The 22,496-nt window shown below is 36.6% G+C and overlaps 1 protein-coding gene across 2 annotated transcripts in view; it reads right to left on the bottom strand.

Moving 5' to 3' along the window:
- LOC132554821 (hydroxysteroid 11-beta-dehydrogenase 1-like protein) overlaps positions 1–14,948 on the bottom strand; it is a 56,693-nt gene extending 41,745 nt beyond the window's left edge. Inside the window, exon 1 of one of the 2 annotated variants that reach the window (XM_060219137.1) lies at positions 14,899–14,948. The gene's annotated coding sequence lies outside the window, so the exon portion shown is untranslated. The remainder of the gene's footprint in view (positions 1–14,898) is intronic. The other variant, XM_060219139.1, reaches the window with a different exon arrangement.
- Positions 14,949–22,496: the final 7,548 nt, after the last annotated feature.

Raw genomic sequence — 22,496 nt, 5'->3', positions numbered from 1 at the left:
CTTTGTGTTGGAACAGTTAACACCACTGTGTAGGAACTGTGTACATATACCATCAAAGTTAACACCACTGTGTGGGACCTGTGTACATACCATCACAGTTAACACCACTGTGTGGGAACTGTGTACATACCATCACAGTCAACACCACTGTGTAAGAACTGTACACATACAATCACAGTCAACACCACTGTGTGGGAACTGTGTACACATACCACCACAGTCAACACCACTGTGTGGGAACTGTACACATACCATCACAGTCAACACCACTGTGTGGGAACTGTGCACATATCATCACAGTTAACACCACTGTGTGGGAACTGTACACATACCATCACAGTTAACACCACTGTGTGGGAACTGTACACATACCATCACAGTTAACACCACTGTGTGGGAACTGTACACATACAATCACAGTCAACACCACTGTGTGGGAACTGTGCACATATCATCACAGTCAACACCACTGTGTGGGAACTGTGCACATATCATCACAGTCAACACCACTGTGTGGGAACTGTACACATACCATCACAGTCAACACCACTGTGTGGGAACTGTACACATACCATCACAGTCAACACCACTGTGTGGGAACTGTACACATACCATCACAGTCAACACCACTGTGTGGGAACTGTACACATACCATCACAGTTGTGTGGGAACACCACTGTGTGTGGGAACTGTGCACATACCATCACAGTACACCACTGTGTGGGACCCATCACAGTTAACACCACTGTGTGTGAACTGTACATATACCATCACAGTTAACACCACTGTGTGGGAACTGTGCACATATCATCACAGTCAACACCACTGTGTGGGAACTGTACACATACCATCACAGTTAACACCACTTTTTGGGAACTGTACACATATCATCACAGTTAACACCACTGTGTGGGAACTGTACACATACCATCACAGTTAACACCACTGTGTGGGAACTGTACACATATCATCACAGTTAACACCACTGTGTGGGAAATGTACACACTGTGTAAATCACTTAGATTTAGCAAATACTTTATTTCGCAAAGTCACCTCTTCTCTACATGATTTCACAAATGCTGATCTTGAAAAAACTTCAAATTCCCCCATGATGAGCTATAACAGACCTAAAGTTTACTCTGTAACAGTTATCAAGTCAACATGAGTTATTTACGTACAACAATAGTGAGGATTTAAATTAGAGATTGATTCTTACCACCTGTTTACATGAAAATAAATCGCCAGCGAAATAAAAGTGATTACCACAGTCCTTAGATGGACAGGCCACATTTTCACAATGTTGTACAGATATAGTGTATGTTATAACAATTTTTCTTATATTCCATGTAATGTGCGACCATTTTCGAACACCACTACCCATATCATAATAACACAGACAAAACTAGGAAAATACTTACTTACATATCAATTGTGTTGATAAAAGAACAACTTATTAATTATTTATCATAAGCATGAAATTTTCTCGAAAATCGCATTGGCTGGATCCTATACATGTGATCAGTTCTCAGAAACTGATGAGGACTGATTTTCGGGTGAATATCGATTTCTAAATATAGCCGATGATATCTCTTCTGATCAATTTCCACTATTATTAAGTTAAAAGAGTATACAATGTATTTTGTTATACTGTATTTGTCTCATTCTGCTGTCAGGATGTTAAAGCCTTCAATAAAGTCAGAATCTTTGTTTATGTTTGTGTTCTTATTGAACATATAATAAAACAGTTATGGACTTCCGTACTGGTAAATAGGATGTGATATAAACCTGAAAAAATTATATTAACCTTGGCTTCGTCTCGGTCAATATCATTTTTTCAGGTTCATATCACATCATATTCACCAGCACCGAAGTCAATAATTGTATAATAACCTATTAAGCCAATATATTTACAATAAAATCCAAACTTTGAACATTTTATAACCTCAAGTCCAAAATCAAATTAGGTGTATCTATTTTAAACTAAATACCAGATACAAAACATGACTATAATAAATAGGCTTTCACATAAAACATATCTTCATATTATATATTTCAAGGTCTTTTTGCAGCATTAAGCTATTCATATACAGCGACTGTTTAGTCAATTTCAAATCTAATTCCCTATTTGACCTCCAATTTCAAGACTTTGGAATGAAAATTTATCTATATACCTGGTTGAATAATAAATCTCCTGACCACTACATTTTTTTATCCTTTTTTTCAGGGACTATTTTGATATATGTGTTCTGTTAGTTGTGTTTCTTTAGAAGCAGCCTAAAAACATTACAATGACGAATACCTTGAGTGGCACCTGATCACTTAAGTCACAAAAAAACTCACTATCTACAGATAATCCAGACATGCACTTTGTAAAGTGAAATTTTCCTTCGGAAAGAGTTCCTTTTGAACCCCTCACCCAAAATGACTACCAGTGTGCTATAATAAGTATCTAAAAGGGTTTATTTTAAGGAGTACCAAGAAAAATTGGGGCATGGTCTTGAAATCAACCCTTTCAGACACTTGTATTATATTTACCAGGTATAATAACCCATTGGTAGCCACTTTGGGTAGGGGGTTCAAAAGGAACTCTTACCTTTCCTTCCCTTAAAGAGAGGTCGGAGCGAGAACCATCAAAGCTTTCCATAAAATTTGTTTTACTGATAAATAAGTTCTGTCCTTTGTGTTACTTTGTGGTAACTTCGTGTCTAATTATTAGGTTTTTTTGTCCCTTCATACAAAACTACAGGTAATATCACATGAAAACGCCTCGTAAAAAAGCTCTTTACTGACAGGTAACAAGTGTCAAAGTTACACAAATACCAACATAAGGATCAGGCAACCATAAACATGGTCAGGCGATTCAATTAAAAATGAATGTTTTATGCCTTCGGGTACCACTGGTAATAGATTTCATTGTCTAATCATTATAACAGCCCACACCAAACTCAATAAACTCTCTAGTCACTAGGGTTACATCTCACTGATTTCAAAACCAACACTTCTATACAATTTTAATTATACATAGAAGATGTGATATTACCACATGAAAAATCACTCCCGTCATAAATAATGAATTTTGTTTTTACTTCGCGGTGGACCTCTGTCCACATGTCTCAGGTCTTTATGTCGGCCCTGTTCTTACAGTACTATTGTGTATACAGTACATTTCAGTTTAAACTAAATATAGGAGAAAAATTCTGAAATAAACTTCTTAAAACTCACTAAATTGATATCTACTTCAGAACATTAACACTGACAAAAAATTTACTCTTCCAGTCCAATTATTTCTGTGGCATTTTTTTTCATTAAAGTTTAAAGACATCAGTTTATATCAGATATTTGAAAGAACTTTATCATGTTTCCCTCAAATAATGCTGTCACGTGACCTTTATGTCATGTCATTGTAACATATCACACTGTCATATATATCTTACACAAGATCCCATATCATGGTAGCTTTGTGAAAGGAGTCTAATGAACTTTTAATGTTTACAAGCATCTAACTGGCAATTTAAAACGAACAATTTATGACAAGGTGCATCAATCTAATACTTTGTTATCATGTGAATGATGGATTTTTTGCAGATTTGTAACAACAAAATCTTTTCCGTATAATTTTTTTAGTTACTTTAGGTCACAGTCACATTGTCACATTGTCACATGATTTTTTTTGTCGTCTTATGATGTCAATATAGATTATGTTACAGATATCATGTGACTTACACAACAATCAGCAGTATTATAATGTTGAGCTAAAAACACTTCTATATAAATTATGAATTTTTCAGAAAGACGAAATTCCCAACAAAGACAGGTGTTATAGTTTTATAAACATGTAAAGCTGTAGTGTAACGTTTAGTCAATTGTCAATTGTTGTGTTTCTGTTGTGAAATTTAACACCTTTTTCTAAACCTGTTGCCCTTGTGTTGTTCAACAACTGACAATTGAAATATCTGATGAAAATTGTGTAAGACCGCTACACTCAAACATTCCTTGCCTTGTCAGAACAAGGTAACCAGACTACCTCTACACACAGATTGCTTTGATAACTAAAAAGAAACGGCAAATACAAAAAAAATATTTGAAACTTTTGATGCAAGTTTTAAGAAAAGAGAGACCCGATTCTTGAAGAAAAAAAGTGAAAGAATTGTAGACTTACTGTGGTATAAATAGCTGCTCGTTAACTCCAGAGTCACACGTGCCATGAGGTTCGTATCAAATCAATTTAAATCCAGCTCTAACTTTCACTCTTATTTTCCTTTAGAAATCCTGCTACATTATCGGTAGTAAAGTTCAATGAATTGTTATAATTTCTTTTCAGTCAACGAGCGCAAACACTGAACGAGTCAATTTAATAAACAGAGATCTCCTCACGCATACAATGTTTTTTACAAGCATGAAGAAAGAAAAAGAAAACCTACCTAGAGCAGATATCGTGTGTACGTTTCTAAACACCTTTTTTTTATGGAAGCAGTAGGCTGATAATTCTGGGGCCGACTTAGCAAAACTTACTCTAAAGAGTATTAATATGGCTGATAATTGGGTTAGAAAGAATGTGTAAAACCAACCCTTGTACTGAGTGACCCCATCACCCATCAGGGGTCATACAACCATGGTTGACCGGTTATCGACTTTTCGCGATTATAGAGATCACAGCTTTATCATCAGATCGAGCCGTCAGATCTTCCGTAGTGATAGGCCATTGTATTAGGAAAATTGACGGCTTTCATACTCACGGAAAATACACAGAGTTACTGTTTGCCTTGACTTAAAGCTCTGTGTTATCCAGGGGAGCTCTGATAAGTAACATATAGGATAGAAAAGAAGGAAAAAAACCTGTGTAAAACACCATGTTCACTTTATCTTATCTATAAAAATCAATCACTTCAGTCTTCAGATACTACAACATATGAGCTGTTTGGTTTTTATTGTTCAGCCTGATCTGGAGTATCTATAAGCACAGAAGATAAAACAGTGATGTATACGTAGTCCCTAATCATTTCACCACAGATCTCACATTTTTGGTTAACACAGCGTCTAAAACACAGTAATTACACAAACTTCAAATACAACATCAATTTTCAGAAGAAGAGAAAAAGTTATTAAAACAGTTATTTGTAATATACCATGGGATAGGATATGACATATTTGTCAACTGAACTTTACTAAAAAAAAAAAACCACAACTAACGAGGTTTTAATTAGGCCTCACTGAACTTTTGATCACATTCCAAAAGGGTAGAAGAAATGGAAAATGACTTTAATGTTTGTTTGTTGTACAAAGACCAGTCTGTTCTAGGGTCTGTACCATTTACAGTGAAATATGTGCTATAGAGGTTGGAACAGAACAATTTAATTTACATTAGTCAAATTTTCAGACTGGACCAAATCCACTTTTTTTTTTCAATGGATCTGATTTTGAAAGCAGTACAGTCCACTGAGTTTTTGGTTTAAGTTGGAATAAGAAACAATGGTATATTATAACATAGTTACCAAAGGTAGAGTCAGTAACAATAAGAGTAGCAAATTCATCCACCAAGCCCAACCTCATCCTACCCCATCCCACCCTTCCCATCTAGGCACAAGTCTCTTCGAATTTCACTTCAAATTCTTAAATTTCTATACATTTATTAAATCTTGCATTCACACTAAAATCCATTAAAAAAACTCAAATAAATAAAATATGAGAGTCATGGTTGTCTGTCTGGCAGGTCAGCCCACACCACATGACTTGATGACAAATTAATGGGTGTGTAACAATCAATTAGACATGCCCAATCAATCAGGGGAGACAAGCATGGGTTGACTGACCTGTTACACTGACAGCAGTAATCATATAATTATTATTGTACCGGACATATATGTTAACAAAGACAAAGACCAACATAATATGTTGTAGTTGTGCATTAATAATATGAGTAAAACCATCTGTTCATAAAGCTAATCACCAGTCTATAGGCAATCCATAATGAACAACTATTAACATATATAATTGAAATCTGTATATAATGCTAACTTACTGTATTCATACTGACCATCTGTCCATTGTCTGTTACAACCACCAATTTACTACATTACAAACTACAGCCCTTTGGGGGAAATAACTCCATTGATTATAAACTATATTCCTCAGGGGAAATAACTCCATTGATTATAAACTATATTCCTCAGGGGAAATAACTCCATTGATTACAAACTATATTACTCAGGGGAAATAACTCCATTGATTACAAACTATATTCCTCTGGGGAAATAACTCCATTGATTACAAATTATATTCCTCAGGGGAAATAACTCCATTGATTACAAACTATATTCCTCCGGGGAAATAACTCCATTGATTATAACTATATTCCTCAGGGGAAATAACTCCATTGATTACAAACTATATTACTCAGGGGAAATAACTCCATTGATTACAAACTATATTCCTCAGGGGAAATAACTCCATTGATTACAAATTATATTCCTCAGGGGGAAATAACTCCATTGATTACAAACTATATTCCTCAGGGGAAATAACTCCATTGATTATAAACTATATTCCTCAGGGGAAATAACTCCTTCACAAACTATATTCCTCAGGGGAAATAACTCCTTCACAAACTATATTCCACTAGGGGAAATAACTTCATTGATTACAAACTATATTCCTCTGTAGAATAACTCCAAATCATAAACTATTTTCCTCAAGGGAAATAACTCCTTTGCAGCCTAAAGTAATGCAAACCACATAATTAAGTAGCTAGTGTAGCTTATAAAGCACATTCTTGTATGCATAATCAATCATATTAACAGACAAGTGCTACTACTTAGAGGACCTGTGTTGGTTTCCATCAGGACCAGTCAGCTACTGTTCATAGGACCTGAGTTGGTCTCCAACAGGACCAGCAGCCACTGTTCTTAAGCCCTGAGCCTGGTCTACACCAGGACCAGGCAGCTACTGTTCTTAAGCCCTTAGCCTGGTCTACACCAGGACCAGGCAGTCACTGAATGTTTCATCTATAAACATGTTGTCTCTCTGTATTAATTATTATAAAATATTTCAGGTAGATTTTGGAAATTTGTGCATCATTAGCAAATAATGATCAAACTAATTGTTGTATGTTAAATGACCAGTAACAATGGTGGAACCATTGGGGATATATATATCTATATATATATACTTGAGAACATTTATTAGTATTTACAAAAAAAAAAAATGGATGGATGGATATGCCTCAGATCAGATAGTGGCAGATTAATTTCAATCATCGACATACTTTCACATAAAATCTTAACTCACCATCATTCTTTCATGGACTTGTAAAACTGCTGTCAAATATGTAATAACGAGAGCCGAGGGGAAAGGTGTGCATTACTTTTATTTCAGCACAGTGTCTATAGTTTCTTATTTCAAATTTATTAATAAAATCAGCATGATTATTATCCTATGTCTTAAAGTTAAACTTTGGAGGAATGTGTGCCCCCTCTGATCCAGAATACTGGATCCATGCATGCTTCAGCAGGGAGACAGCTTTGGAAAACAGCAATCATTCATGTTAAAATCTCTGCATCATTAAGCCCAACTTAAAAGGATGAAATTTATCATTTGAACGCAGCACTTTTAGCCCAATGAGTGTTCAAACTGCCACCACGGCCATACATACAACAAATTCTTGCACCAGATGACCTTACAAAAATTAGAAATATCTGGCATTATTGTTACTAAAACACCTGCATTGCCTGAAAAAAAACCCGAATCAATTTGCACTCACGGAGTTGTCAGTGATGATGCACTCAAACAGGTGCACTTAAGAACCTAAGATCAACTTGTGTTGTGAAAGTCACAACAAATGGTCTCCCCCTGAATATCATAAAAAAAAAATCTGGAATTTCACAATACAAATACAAGGAAAAGAATTTTTTTAGTTTCTTATAAAGATATTGTTCAATTTGTAACCATCAACTTTTCATTAATTTGAAATCAAGATTTGATTTGTAAAGCATACTGGCTTGTAAAACAATCAGGTAACACTTGTGTGTCAATGGGCATAGGTGTTCTTTTTAAATATCCAGTTTATTTCATTGATGCAAGATTTAATAAAATATTATTCAAATTTTCATCTTTAAAAGTGGCATTGTTTGACTTTATTGAAAATGATCATATCATAAATATCATACATAAAATCATAAAATGATAGTTACATCAGGAGAGTTGACCAAGATAGACCGAGGACTTATGGTTCTGAAGAAGGCTAGACAATAATGAAAACATAAAAGATCTATTTATGGCTATGGAGAAGTGACCATGATGGATGTAGGACTTATGGTTTTGAAGAAGAATTTATCACGATAAATAGATTAAAGACTTATTGCTTTGAGGAAGAGTTACATGATGGAGGTAGGACTTATAGTTCTAAAGATAAACAGAGGATTTTTACAATATTTTCTTGTCAATCACATTTATGATGGCTTCCAATTCACTGAAGCATAAACATTAACAATCACAGCTTTCATTATGTCATATTAGCAGAAAATATAAAATTGTGAAAAATTGTGTACTGTGCCCTTTAATATATTTCAGCACTGTGAATCCTGCAATTTAGGCTCAATATTTTTCATTTAAGAAATCTCTGGAACTAGCACACTTTTCTTCAAAATGGCAGTGGTCAGGAGTGTAACTGCTACCAATAATGATCATCAAAATAGCAACAAATCCATCATGATTCTTTGGTCTTTTTATGTTTTAAATTTCCTTTTTTGGCGTTCCTTTTCCGTTGGATAAGAGGAAAATTGAGGGATGAACATGAGGAAAGTTTTAGAGAAGCAATCCAAGATGTTTTAGTTTGTTCTCAAATAATTATGCCAAAATTTGAATTTTACTTCATTAATGAACAAATAATTAAACCATGTATTGCTGCTGTTCAGCATGATCATGAAAAATGGCCAAACAATTTTTATTTTGGTTATTTAGCAATTAATAACAAGTTTATTGAATCAAGAATGTCAGGTAAGATACTGGTAGCTACCTGTGTTGGTTGTATGTTGACAGGTAAGCTAGCTACCTGTGTTGGTTGTGTGTTGACAGGTAAGCTACCTACCTGTGCTGGTTGTATGTTGACAGGTAAGCTACCTACCTGTGCTGATTGCATTTTGACAGGTAAGCTAGCTACCTGTGTTGGTTGTATGTTGACAGGTAAGCTACCTACCTGTGTTGGTTGTCTGTTGACAGCTAAGCTACATACCTGTGCTGATTGCATTTTGACAGGTAAGCTAGCTACCTGTGTTGGTTGTGTGTTGACAGGTAAGCTACCTACCTGTGTTGGTTGTGTGTTGACAGGTAAGCTACCTACCTGTGTTGGTTGTATGTTGACAGGTAAGCTACCTACCTGTGTTGGTTGTATGTTGACAGGTAAGCTACCTACCTGTGTTGGTTGTATGTTGACAGGTAAGCTACCTACCTGTGTTGGTTGTGTGTTGACAGGTAAGCTACCTACCTGTATTAGGTAAGCTACCTACCTGTATTAGCTGTATTTTGACAGGTAAGCTACCTACCTGTGCTGGTTGTATGTTGACAGGTAAGCTACCTACCTGTGTTGGTTGTATGTTGACAGGTAAGCTACCTACCTGTATTGGTTGTATGTGGACAGGTAAGCTACCTACCTGTGTTGGTTTTATGTTGACAGGTAAGCTATCTTCCTGTGTTTATTGCATTTTGACAGGTAAGCTACCTACCTGTATTAGCTGTATTTTGACAGGTAAGCTACCTACCTGTGTACCTACCTGTGTTGGTTGTATTTTGACAGGTAAGTGACTTTCATGTGTTGGTCATATGTTGACAGGTAAGCTACCTACCTGTATTAGCTGTATTTTGACAGGTAAGCTACCTACCTGTGTTGGTTGTATAACATCTACCTGTAGACATGTGTGTAAATAAAAACAATGAGATTGACCTCTTAATCACCTGTACATGTTATCTGTCAAGTCGTACCTGTCTTCAATCTGGCAGAAATCACTCAAGCAGAACCATACCATTGTAAATGAGGAAGACCTCTTCAACCTTTGCAACCCTTGTTAAATCGTTGTATTTAAGAAATGATCGTAGTAGTGTTGATACCTGCACATACCTGTGGAATTTTTACCTGTATCGACATTCGTCAATACTGAAATACATCAAAGGCAATACTCTGAACCATCCTGTGCGGTTTATTGAAGCACAACAGAGGTTTAATCCCCCTTTATCTACCTACAATTACTAACAACCTTCAGCTCCGTTACTGACTTATACAAGCACAATGGTAACAGGTAGCTTTAGAGTTCGTCAAAAGTCTCCAATGAATTTCTTGTCAAAACATCACAGTCATCGACAACCCTAATACAAGGTTTTTGAGCCACCTACTGTCACAAATGTTGTGACTGTTTTTATTACCTGGTGGTTTTTTCACAGCTGAGTAATTAGGGTCAAGAACCTTAACATGAAGAATGATCCATTTCAGAGATAAATTAGTGGAAAAAATAGTTAGACATTTACCTGACATTGTTGGATTCTTTTCCTATATAACAGAATGATCCTTTAAATTGCAACTTTTTTCTACAAATCATCTTGTGGGGTATCAAATATGAAGTCTCTAAAGATAAAAGTGTTTGTTTTAATTCCTTTTCTTTAATTCTTCTTCCTTGATAAATATCTAATTACAAGTATATATTATTGCTGTAGAGATAATTTTGTATGTCACAATCAAGGGCATTTCTTCAGCATCAGGCATATACTGCATGAATCTGGCAATTTTGGTAGCGACATATGAATTACATCCTGTAAAATGCCCCATGGAAAAACATGACTTCTAGCTCACAGTCAGGGTGGGCTTATTGCCTAACCTCAGGGGTCCAACATATGACCTTTGACTCAAAATCAGGGGTGGGCTTATTATATGACCCCATACACAAGCATGTTACCTGTGATGTAAGATTGGCTTATTACAGGACAATGAAACAACATTTGTCAAGATAAAGAGTTCAGAGATCATTGTCAAGGATATTTCTTTACTTGTTTACAATTTGAACACAAAAGTGAATATAACTTGTTTATCAATTTGATCAGAATGAAAACATATTCTGACTTGATAAACAAATAAAGGCCCAAAATTTTGATATTTCTCACTCTAAATATCTTCAAATATATCTGTGACAGTTTTTCCAAATAGTCCGGTTAAAATTTCTGAGATTTACAGAGTAAAAACAAAGGCAATGCCCAGACTCTTTTTTTAAGATTTATACTAAAAAACAATGACATTTTAACATTTTATCACCTGGACAACATATTCAAGTTATCAATATTAATTGGTTTAATAGCCCCTGATCTAGACTAGTTTTGAAATCAATGAAGGACAATGTCCACAGGTGTGATATTGTGACATTTAATTATAACATCCAAACCACATATTACACAATCGCCTATGACAAAATAACTTGTAAAACATGCACTATCACACTCAATGTATTGGCACTCACTGCCATTAACTTTGCTGCTATGTAATTTATCAGGCCTCTAATAACCAGCTGACCTAAATCACAAAATTAATTCTCACTTCTACCTGTGTTTGCGAAATCATGTTCCTTTTTCGAATTTTCCTTTGGTCCATTAAGTCAATACAGTAGAATGAGATTAAAATATTTTTCTTCAATTTTTCAAAAAGTAAGAGGTAAATAGGGCTTGTAACAAACCACTATGTTGACATTTGACCTCGAGCAACTTGAAATCTTAGAAAAAATAAAAATGTAAAATTCAACTTCATCAAATAATACTACTGTTACCACCAAGCTTTAACTATCTTGGCTGTTTGAACAGTCATTTATGTATATATCTACAATTTGATTCCAATAATTATTAATAGATACTTTGTTCCAAAATCATGTAAATGATGTCTGGTGAAAGTTTAAAGTTTTTTAAATTTGTGATTTTAACAGCTTTCATATAATCCTCTAGTTGTTAAACAAAGATGACTCCTGAAATTGTTAGTCCTACATCCCACCTAGGTTCTCTGAAGCTGTTTCAAAGTTTCAAAAACTGAGAATCATGCAATTAATATTTGAAATGATGAAGCTTTGTACTCGAAACACATGGAGGTCACTATTACCAAGATAACAGTTACTATATATAACACATTCTTTCAGTAAAAAAATTGAAAATATATTTGAATGAATGTCTGGGTATGAACATCTTCCAATTTCACATGAAACTGTAGAACCCCGTCCAAATTCCCAAAACATAAAACTGAGTGACACATAAAACGTCACACAGTCACTGCCAATTACATAAGTTGTTTGACTAGATTAGTGTTGACTTTGTGTCAAATATGTCCTTTCTTGTTTACACTGACCCAAATTAAATGTTTATCAAGCCTATCGCATTACTTGTCAAACTCTGTCCTCACCTTAATAGGACACACTACACAGTGTGTAATAATCACAGTCATAAGTGGGCACATTGTTCTCGGCCTGGTCAACTTTACAGGCAACTTCAACTTTCAAACAGGAATTTATAACTGAAATCAAACACTTTTTGAACATTTTAACACACCCTTTTTAAGACTTACGCAGACCCCTACAGCCAGAGATCACCTGCAGGCCAGACAAGCATGAATAAGGATTTTAGGATTTTGAGGTCAAAGATCACCTGGAGAGACAGACGAGCATGAACTAGGATTTTGAACTTTGACAACTTAAGTCATCAATAAGATTATTTCTCTCAAAGGAATTTTCACCAGAATTTTCAACAGGATAAATCTGCAGGGCTGATGTCAAGGTCACATGTAAACTAAATGTTTTTGCATTGTAGACAATCTCACTACTTCACTATAGTTGTTCATTAGATTCAAGGATGCATACAAATGATTGTAGTCAGTAAAACCTACAAACCTCTAATTTCACACCAATTAAGTCATCCTTATTTTACGCTCAATGTTAGAAGTTCAGAACTTCAACATCAATTTGTTTTTGTGAAACATGTCAACCTTTTATCTGTTTAATACATTCAGCGTACATTAACTACTTTATCAGAAACACCAACGAATTTACTTCAAACTTTTGACAAACAAGTTAGTTAAGTGTCAATTTAAATCTAAAATTTGGAGCTGCCAAGTAGCCCATAAGATGATCCTATCAGTGAAAATAATTTGGAGCGAAATAAAACCATGCCGTGTTATTTAACATGTCTAATTTTAATGTTTAGTTCTAGAAATTTAATATCTGTGGAGTATGTTATTTAATTTGTTATCGAGCAAATGTAATGATGAATTCTGTATCTTTTCTATTTGACTTTTAAGTAATTAAGTACCTTATTTTGACTTTTAAGTAATTAGCTACCTTATTTTTACTTTAAGTAATTAAGTTCCATATTTTGACTTTAAGTAATTAAGTTCCATATTTTGACTTTGTAATTAAGTTGCATATTTTGACTTTAAGTAATTAAGTTCCATATTTTGGCTCTAAGTAATTAAGTTCCATATTTTGACTTTGTAATTAAGTTCCATATTTTGACTTTAAGTAATTAAGTTCCATATTTTGACTTTGTAATTAAGTTCCATATTTTGATTTTGTAATTAAGTTCCATATTTTGACTTTAAGTAATTAAGTTCCATATTTTGACTTTGTAATTAAGTTCCATATTTTGACTTTAAGTAATTAAGTTCCATATTTTGGCTCTAAGTAATTAAGTTCCATATTTTGACTTTGTAATTAAGTTCCATATTTTGACTTTAAGTAATTAAGTTCCATATTTTGACTTTGTAATTAAGTTCCATATTTTGACTTTAAGTAATTAAGTTCCTTATTTTGACTTTGTAATTAAGTAACTTATTTTGACTTTTATATAATTAAGTGCCTTATTTTGACCAACATCTAACTTTGATGTCTAGTCTATGTGTGAAAACATCAGCACATTGTCTTAAACTTTCTGTATCTATAATATCTAAAATGTAGGTGTAACCAAACACCTCCCCATACCCACAAGCAAAATTAAGCTGCTGAAATCTTCTGGAGTTTTCAATATCGGGCTCTCTCATTCCCTTCCTGTCCTTCACACAAAATTCTTCCCCGGCCAGACACGTGAAATCATTGCAAAAATGCTAAATTTATAGAGGGACGTTACATTTTCGGTTTGGACTCATTGAACTGAAAAACACACTAGTACTTCTCCCCTAAAAATAATATCAGCTGGTATGTTTCGCCAGGATAATAATCATCGCAAAGTCGGTTAGGGAATGGTGCAAGACTGTAGCAACATTCTTCAAAGACCTGGAACCTTGTGGACACACGTGTACTGATCTCTCTGATGTCGGGAGAACGAGGGGTCACACATCGCTAGTATTACAACACATTTACCATGTACGTAACTTAAGTCCACTGAGCTGTGATGCTTAACGTTCGAAAATTGATAAATCATTGCGTTTCAACTTAGGTCTTCAAATATTAAAAGTTATGTACAATATATATATAATTCATATAAACCAATGTTTATAAATGTGATTTTCAAAGGTTTAACTTCAGTTATATATATTTATTTTTCTGGCAACCTTTATTTCAAACTTCATTATCATTTAAATATAAAGTAGATTCTAGCCACTTTCGTGACACTAATTTAAAATATCAACAACTTTGTAACAAGGAACCGAGGCTGCGCATAAGTAGGTAAAAAAACAACTTACAACATTGTGTATAGTGTTTGTAAACAATTTTTTCCCGACATTGTGTTTTTTTTCACCAAATATAAAGATATCGAATAGCTGGCACTCTTTAACACGATATTGTTGTTGAGGTTTAAACGTAGTCCTTGTAATATAACGTGCGGAAGATGTATCGATTGAAAGATTTAAAGCTGACCACTAACCACCCTAAGTTGTGACAATACATAACCTACCTTATTCTCGGCGTGTTTTAAACATCTGTGCCTCTGTCGAGTAAATATTCCAATAATTAGGGTCACATTGCTGGACAAAACTTGCCGATATATCTGTGACGACTGAGGTAGTGACTTTTAGATAGAACTTATGTACAAACACACACACCTACCGAGCTCAAAGTAAACAAAACGCCACACGATAGCAGACGTTACCGTCCTCCACACCATGGGACTCTCACAAACAAACAACCCTTTTTTACGAGTGAGTTTTCATCCGTACAAGACCGTTTGTCAACGCCTTCAGCAACTGTCATATGATCATAGTTATATAGCTGTATGGTTTTATATCTGTTGTACGACCACTTTCCACGGCCGTCCATCCTAGCTCTCCTCTAGACACTTCCTCTACACGATTCAGTAATAACGATGTGAAATCCTATCTGTTTTTCCTCATAAATCACATAACTTAGAATTGCCAATGCCGGATGATATTTACGATTCTCTAGTCACCGTGAAGATAGATAGGACACGGTTTACATGTCTATCACCCACCTTGTTCGTCCATGGTTTATAACAAACATGAAGTGGTTTTCTTCAATGCATATGAATCACAATTGTCAATGTATTGCGTATACGACAGTATTGAAGAACGTGATTTACCGTGTTCTTTATAGATACAAATGAAGTAACATTCTCGCGACACTGCCGAGGGATGATCAGTGAAATATATTAGATGATCCGAATCAGACCCTGTTATATCGCGATACTCTGAAAAACGTCAAATTAAATGTTAAACAATTACAGGGTTTATTGCATCAGTAAAATAACACTTCACCAGTCACAAGACTCTAAATTAACACTTCACTAGTCACATGACTACAAAATTACACTTCACTAGTCACATGACTACAAAATAACACTACACCAGTCACAAGACTCCAAAATAACACTTCACCAGTCACAAGACTCCAAAATAACACTCCACCAGTCACATGACTACAAAAAAACACTCCATCAGTCATAAGACTCCAACATAACACTTCATCAGTCACAAGACTCTAAAATAACACTTCATCTGTCACAAGACTACAAAATAATACTTCACCAGTCACGAGACTACAAAATAACACTTCACCAGTCACAAGACTCCAAAATAACACTTCACTAGTCACATGACTACAAAATTACACTTCACTAGTCACATGACTACAAAATAACACTTCACCAGTCACAAGACTCCAAAATAACACTTCACCAGTCACAAGACTCCAAAATAACACTTCACCAGTCACATGACTACAAAATAACACTTCACCAGTCACAAGACTCCAAAATAACACTTCACCAGTCACAAGACTCCAAAATAACACTTCACCAGTCACAAGACTACAAAATAACACTTCAGCAGTCACGAGACTACAAAATAACACTTCACCAGTCATAAGACCACAAAATATAACTTCACCAGTCACATGACTACATAAAAACACTCCACCAGTCACACGACTCCAAAATAACACTTCATCAGTCACAAGACTCCAAAATAATACTTCACCAGTCACAAGATTCCAAAATAACACTTCATCAGTCACAAGACTCCAAAATAATACTTCACCAGTCACAAGACTCCAAAATAACACTTCACCAGTCACAAGACTACAAAATAACACTTCAGCAGTCACGAAACTACAAAATAACACTTCACCAGTCACAAGACCACAAAATATAACTTCACCAGTCACAAGATTCCAAAATAACACTTCACCAGTCACAAGACTCCAAAATTACACTTCACCAGTCAAAAGATTCCAAAATAACACTTCACCAGTCACATGACACCAAAATTACACTTCACCAGTCACAAGACTCCAAAATTACACTTCACCAGTCACAAGATTCCAAAATAATACTTCACCAGTCACAAGATTCCAAAATAACACTTCACCAGTCACATGACACCAAAATTACACTTCACCAGTCACATGACACCAAAATTACACTTCACCAGTCACAAGATTCCAAAATAATACTTCACCAGTCACAAGACTCCAAATTAACACTTCACCAGTCACATGACTACAAAATAACACTCCATTAGTCACAGGACACTAAAATTACACTTCACCAGTCACAAGATTCCAAAATAATACTTCACCAGTCACAAGATTCCAAAATTACGCTTCACCAGTCACATGACTACATAATGACACTTCACCCGTCACAAGACCACAAAATAACACTTCACCAGTCACAAGACTCCAAAATGACACTTCACCAGTCACAAGACTCCAAATTAACACTTCACCAGTCACATGACTACAAAATAACACTCCATTAGTCACAGGACACTAAAATTACACTTAAGTAATAATTCCGTTAGTCGGAAGTATCACACTGTGTTTTTATGACACAAACAATTTCTGTTCAAAATGAAAAAAATCGTTAGTGCAAACTGTAACTCGGCTGGTCTGTGTGTTACACTTAGTGTGTCCGGATTAAATATTGTTTGTGTTATAGAGGTATAAAAATCTTATTAGTATTAGCGTGACAATATCATTTTACTGAACTTGTTAGAAATCCTGTGTGATTAGTTTATCTGTGTGAAGGTTGTTCTACCGGAACATGCAGCCAGCGTCTTACGACCTCTATTGTTATGACGACGAGAGAATTGTATGAAATCACTAATTACTTTCCAAGGATTCCAGTGCTAATGAATCAATCAATTTCTCTTGTTACTCCGTAGTGTTTGTCGTTTTTTTAACGAGATGTATTCACCGAGACCCGTATCTGTGCTGTCCCTAACAAGGTTTCTTATCCCTTAGGCGGCAAACGGCAGGAATAGAATAAAAAAAACACAATATTGAACCAGTATCTGAAATCCAGGACACAAATATCTAAAAGTACATACACTGGAGGTCTCGGACACGGATCTATAAAAGTACACACACTGGAGGTCTGAGACACGGATCTATAAAATACACATACTGGAGATCTGGGACACGGATCTATAAAAGTACACACACTGGAGGTCTGGGACACAGATCTATAAAAGTACACACACCTGTGGTCTGGGACACGGATCTATAAAAGTACACACACCTGTGGTCTGGGACACAGATCTATAAAAGTACACACACCTGTGGTCTGGGACACGGATCTATAAAAGTACACACACCTGTGGTCTGGGACACGGATCTATAAAAGTACACACGCTGGAGGTCTGGGACACGGATCTATAAAAGTACACACACTTGTGGTCTGAGACACGGATCTATAAAAAGTACACACACCTGTAGTCTGGGACACGGATCTATAAAAGTACACATACCGGAGGTGTGGGACACGGATCTCTAAAAGTACACACACTGGAGGTCTGGGACACGGATTTTTAAAAGTACACACGCTGGAGGTCTGGGACACGGATCTATAAAAGTACACACACCTGTGGTCTGGGACACGGATCTCTAAAAGTACACACTGGAGGTCTGGGACACGGATCTATAAAAGTACACACACTGGAGGTTTGGGACACGGATCTATAAAAGTACACACACTGGAGGTCTGGGACACGGATCTATAAAAGTACACACATTGGAGATCTGGGACACGGATCTATAAAAATACACCCACTGGAGGTCTGGGACACGGATCTCTAAAAGTACACACACCTGTGGTCTTGGACACGGATCTATAAAAGTACACACACTGGAGGTCTGGGACACGGATCTCTAAAAGTACACACACTGGAGGTCTGGGACACGGATCTATAAAAGTACACACACTGGAGGTCTGGGACACGGATCTATAAAAGTACACACGCTGGAGGTCTGGGACACGGATCTATAAAAGTACACACGCTGGAGGTCTGGGACACGGATCTATTAAAGTACACACACCTGTGATCTTGGACACGGATCTATAAAAGTACACACACTGGAGGTCTGGGACACGGATCTATAAAAGTACACACACTGGAGGTCTGGGACACGGATCTATAAAAGTACACATACCGGAGGTGTGGGACACGGATCTCTAAAAGTACACACACTGGAGGTCTGGGACACGGATCTATACAAGTACACACACTGGAGGCCTGGGACACGGATCTCTAAAAGTACACACACCTGTGGTCTTGGACACAGATCTATAAAAGTACACACACTGGAGGTCTTGGACACGGATCTCTAAAAGTACACGTGTACATGGGAAACATACAAGGAATCTGAGACACGAATATCTAAAGACAAGTGTACAGGGAATCTGGGACATGGGTGTCTAAAGGTACACTCACTGGTAACGTAGGGCAAAGGCGTCCAAAACAACGTACTGGAAATTTAGATCACGAATATCTAAAGATACACACACTGGAAGTTTGAAAGACAGATGTCTTATGTCACTCGTTAAGGGAATCTTAAACACAGGTGTCTTTAAGAAAAGAGTACTTGGAATCCGGGACGCGGATATTTAAAAAGTAAAAAAAACCTGAGAATCTTGGACATATGTGTCTTATAGAATTCATACGGGGAGACTTGAATATCAGAAGGATGTCCCGGGTTCACAGCTACAGGTAGCGTTCGATATGATAAACTGGAGCAACCCTGTGGACTATGAAGATTTCACGGCCAGTTATCACACACAGCCATTTCCCTGCCGAGCAGTGATCCTTTGAATTCACGGTTATATACAGATAACATGATTATGATAGCCCAACGTCGAAAGGTTTGAGTAAATTTCTGATTTGTAATCACCTCGTTAGGAGATGGTATTTATGTCTTTCAGATTTGTGTAACCCGTGTTATTTGTGTAACATCTCGATCCGTTCAAAGATTTGTTTAAACTCTCGTCAGAATTGTGTAAATCACGTATCGCAAACATCTGTGTAGAATTGTCAAAGATTTGTGTTAACCCCTCTTGAACTATTTGTGTTAGAGCCTAACCGAGGATTTTATTTTTGTGTGTTAAATTATCGACAAAGAAGTGTGTTAACCTCTATATTTCTCTTGTTAAAGATTTCTGATGACCTCTTGTTAAAGATTTCTGTTGACCTCTAGTCAAAGATTTCTGATGACCTCTTGTTAAAGATTTCTGTTGACCTCTAGTCAAAGATTTCTGATGACCTCTTGTTAAAGATTTCTGTTGACCTCTTGTCAAAGATTTCCGATGACCAAAATTTAAAAGAAATGAATGCAAAAAGGAGGAAGATCATGGGGGTGACATGGCGGTTCCAATGTCTATGAGCGAAGAGGGCATTATTCCAACCTATTTAACTCGGAACTGTTTGAAAGGACACAAATCTCATCATAGAACTGAAGGTGGGATTACGAATCCTATAATGGAACTGTTTGAAGGGGCAGGAACTCCATAATAAAGATATAGACAGGAATACGAGTCCTCTACCGGAAGAGTAAGTTGACGTGCCAGAGCAGTATATAAAAATTAACTTCTGTTTGTCAGACTGTATACACAGAACCGTTAACCAGAGTTTCCAGTTCTCCTTAAGTAAACACACTAAGGATAGATAGACGTGTTTCCTTCAAGGTCTCCAGCATTTATGTAATCAATACAGCAATTTTCACGCGTTAATCACTTCTTGATAAAACCAATATGAAACTTGTTCATAAAACACAAAATGCGTGTACCTACATTTAAACAGAAACTAAAAAAAAAAAAAACCACAAAAATTCTTGAAAAAATGAGGGTTTGGACTGTCATGCTGTTTTTCTGTGTTTAAGTAAATTATGAGTCTGAACCGTCGCGCTATATTTCTGTGTTCTGTGTAACAATGAAGTACAGTCCGGACTTATACAATGAAAAGTTTTCATTTGCAACTCTTCAACAAACGTTCTTCGAATGTTGCATGTCCAAGTACAGAGAATAGTAATAAGAAACGGCTGACTAAGCAAGACAATATATTGTATTTTCTCTTCTTTTTAACTCCAAAAATCGAATATAAAAGTTTTAAATGCAATAGACCGAAAAATGAAGCAATCTTTTACAGTTGGCAATAAGTAAAAAATATAAGCTTTGTCATGTTCCATGCAGTGTCTCCTTTTGTGTTTGTCATGCTCCATGCAGTGTCTCCTTTTGTGTTTCTCGTGCTCCATGCAGAGTCTCCTTTTGTTTTTGTCGTGCTCCATGCAGTGTCTCCTTTTGTGTTTGTCGTGCTCCATGCAGTGTCTCCTTTTGTTTTTGTCGTGCTCCATGCAGTGTCTCCTTTTGTGTTTGTCGTGCTCCATGCAGTGTCTCCTTTTGTGTTTGTCGTGCTCCATGCAGTGACTCCTTTTGTGTTTGTCATGCTCCATGCAGTGTCTCCTTTTGTGTTTGTCGTGCTCCATGCAGTGTCTCCTTTTGTGTTTGTCGTGCTCCATGCAGTGTCTCCTTTTGTGTTTGTCGTGCTCCATGCAGTGTCTCCTTTCGTGTTTGTCGTGCTCCATGCAATGTCTCCTTTTGTGTTTGTCGTGCTCCATGCAGTGACTCCTTTTGTGTTTGTCGTGCTCCATGCAGTGTCTCCTTTTGTGTTTGTCGTGCTCCATGCAGTGTCTCCTTTTGTGTTTGTCGTGCTCCATGCAGTGTCTCCTTTTGTGTTTGTCGTGCTCCATGCAGTGTCTCCTTTCGTGTTTGTCGTGCTCCATGCAATGTCTCCTTTTGTATTTGTCGTGCTCCATGCAGTGTCTCCTTTTGTGTTTGTCATGCTCCATGCAGTGTCTTTTTTTGTGTTTGTCGTGCTCCATGCAGTGTCTCCTTTTGTGTTTGTCGTGCTCCATGCAGTCTCCTTTTGTGTTTGTCGTGCTACATGCAGAGTCTCCTTTTGTGTTTGTCGTGCTCCATACAGTGTCTCCTTTTGTGTTTGTCGTGCTCCATGCAGTGTCTCCTTTTGTGTTTGTCGTGCTCCATGCAGTGTCTCCTTTTGTGTTTGTCGTGCTCCATGCAGTCTCCTTTTGTGTTTGTCATGCTACATGCAGAGTCTCCTTTTGTGTTTGCCTTGCTCCATGCAGTGTCTCCTTTTGTGTTTGTCGTGCTCCATGCAGTGTCTCCTTTCGTGTTTGTCGTGCTCCATGCAGTGTCTCCTTTTGTGTTTGTCGTGCTCCATGCAGTGTGTCCTTTGTGTTTGTCATGCTCCATGCAGTGTCTCCTTTTGTGTTTGTCGTGCTCCATGCAGTGTCTACTTTTGTGAGATACACCCAACTTAACGATAAATCGGATTAAGCTGCGGTACTCTGTACCTTACTCGTTTTTTGCCAACGACGTTTGCACATATAATGCTGTTAAACCAAACACGTGCTCATACTAAATTTAAAAATGGCACATCGAAAACTGACAAAGGCTGAAAGATGACAAGCTTCTTAATGGTTCAAAGTGGTATGACAAACAGGCAAGACGTTTTAATGTCAACCATTCTGTTATTTTTCGGTAAAGATCAAAACTGGGCATGTTGGCGAACGTCACAGGTCTTGCAGACCCCATAAGTCTATCCACAAAGACCTCTGTGTAGATCACCACCGCAAACAGTCTCAGTATACAGTAAAACGTTCGTCTTAACCGGCGTACCGTCGGCAGACGTTTGAACATTTCGCGATTTCGCTCTCGCCTTCGAGAAATACGTCCTCCGTTGACTA

The sequence above is a fragment of the Ylistrum balloti genome, unplaced genomic scaffold (assembly GCF_031769215.1).
Source record: "Ylistrum balloti isolate Yb309-2 unplaced genomic scaffold, AGI_CSIRO_Ybal_v1 Utg370448, whole genome shotgun sequence".
Lineage (NCBI taxonomy): Eukaryota > Metazoa > Mollusca > Bivalvia > Pectinida > Pectinidae > Ylistrum > Ylistrum balloti.
Note: the sequence above shows the minus strand (reverse complement) of the source record. Positions and strands in the feature narration are given on the sequence as shown.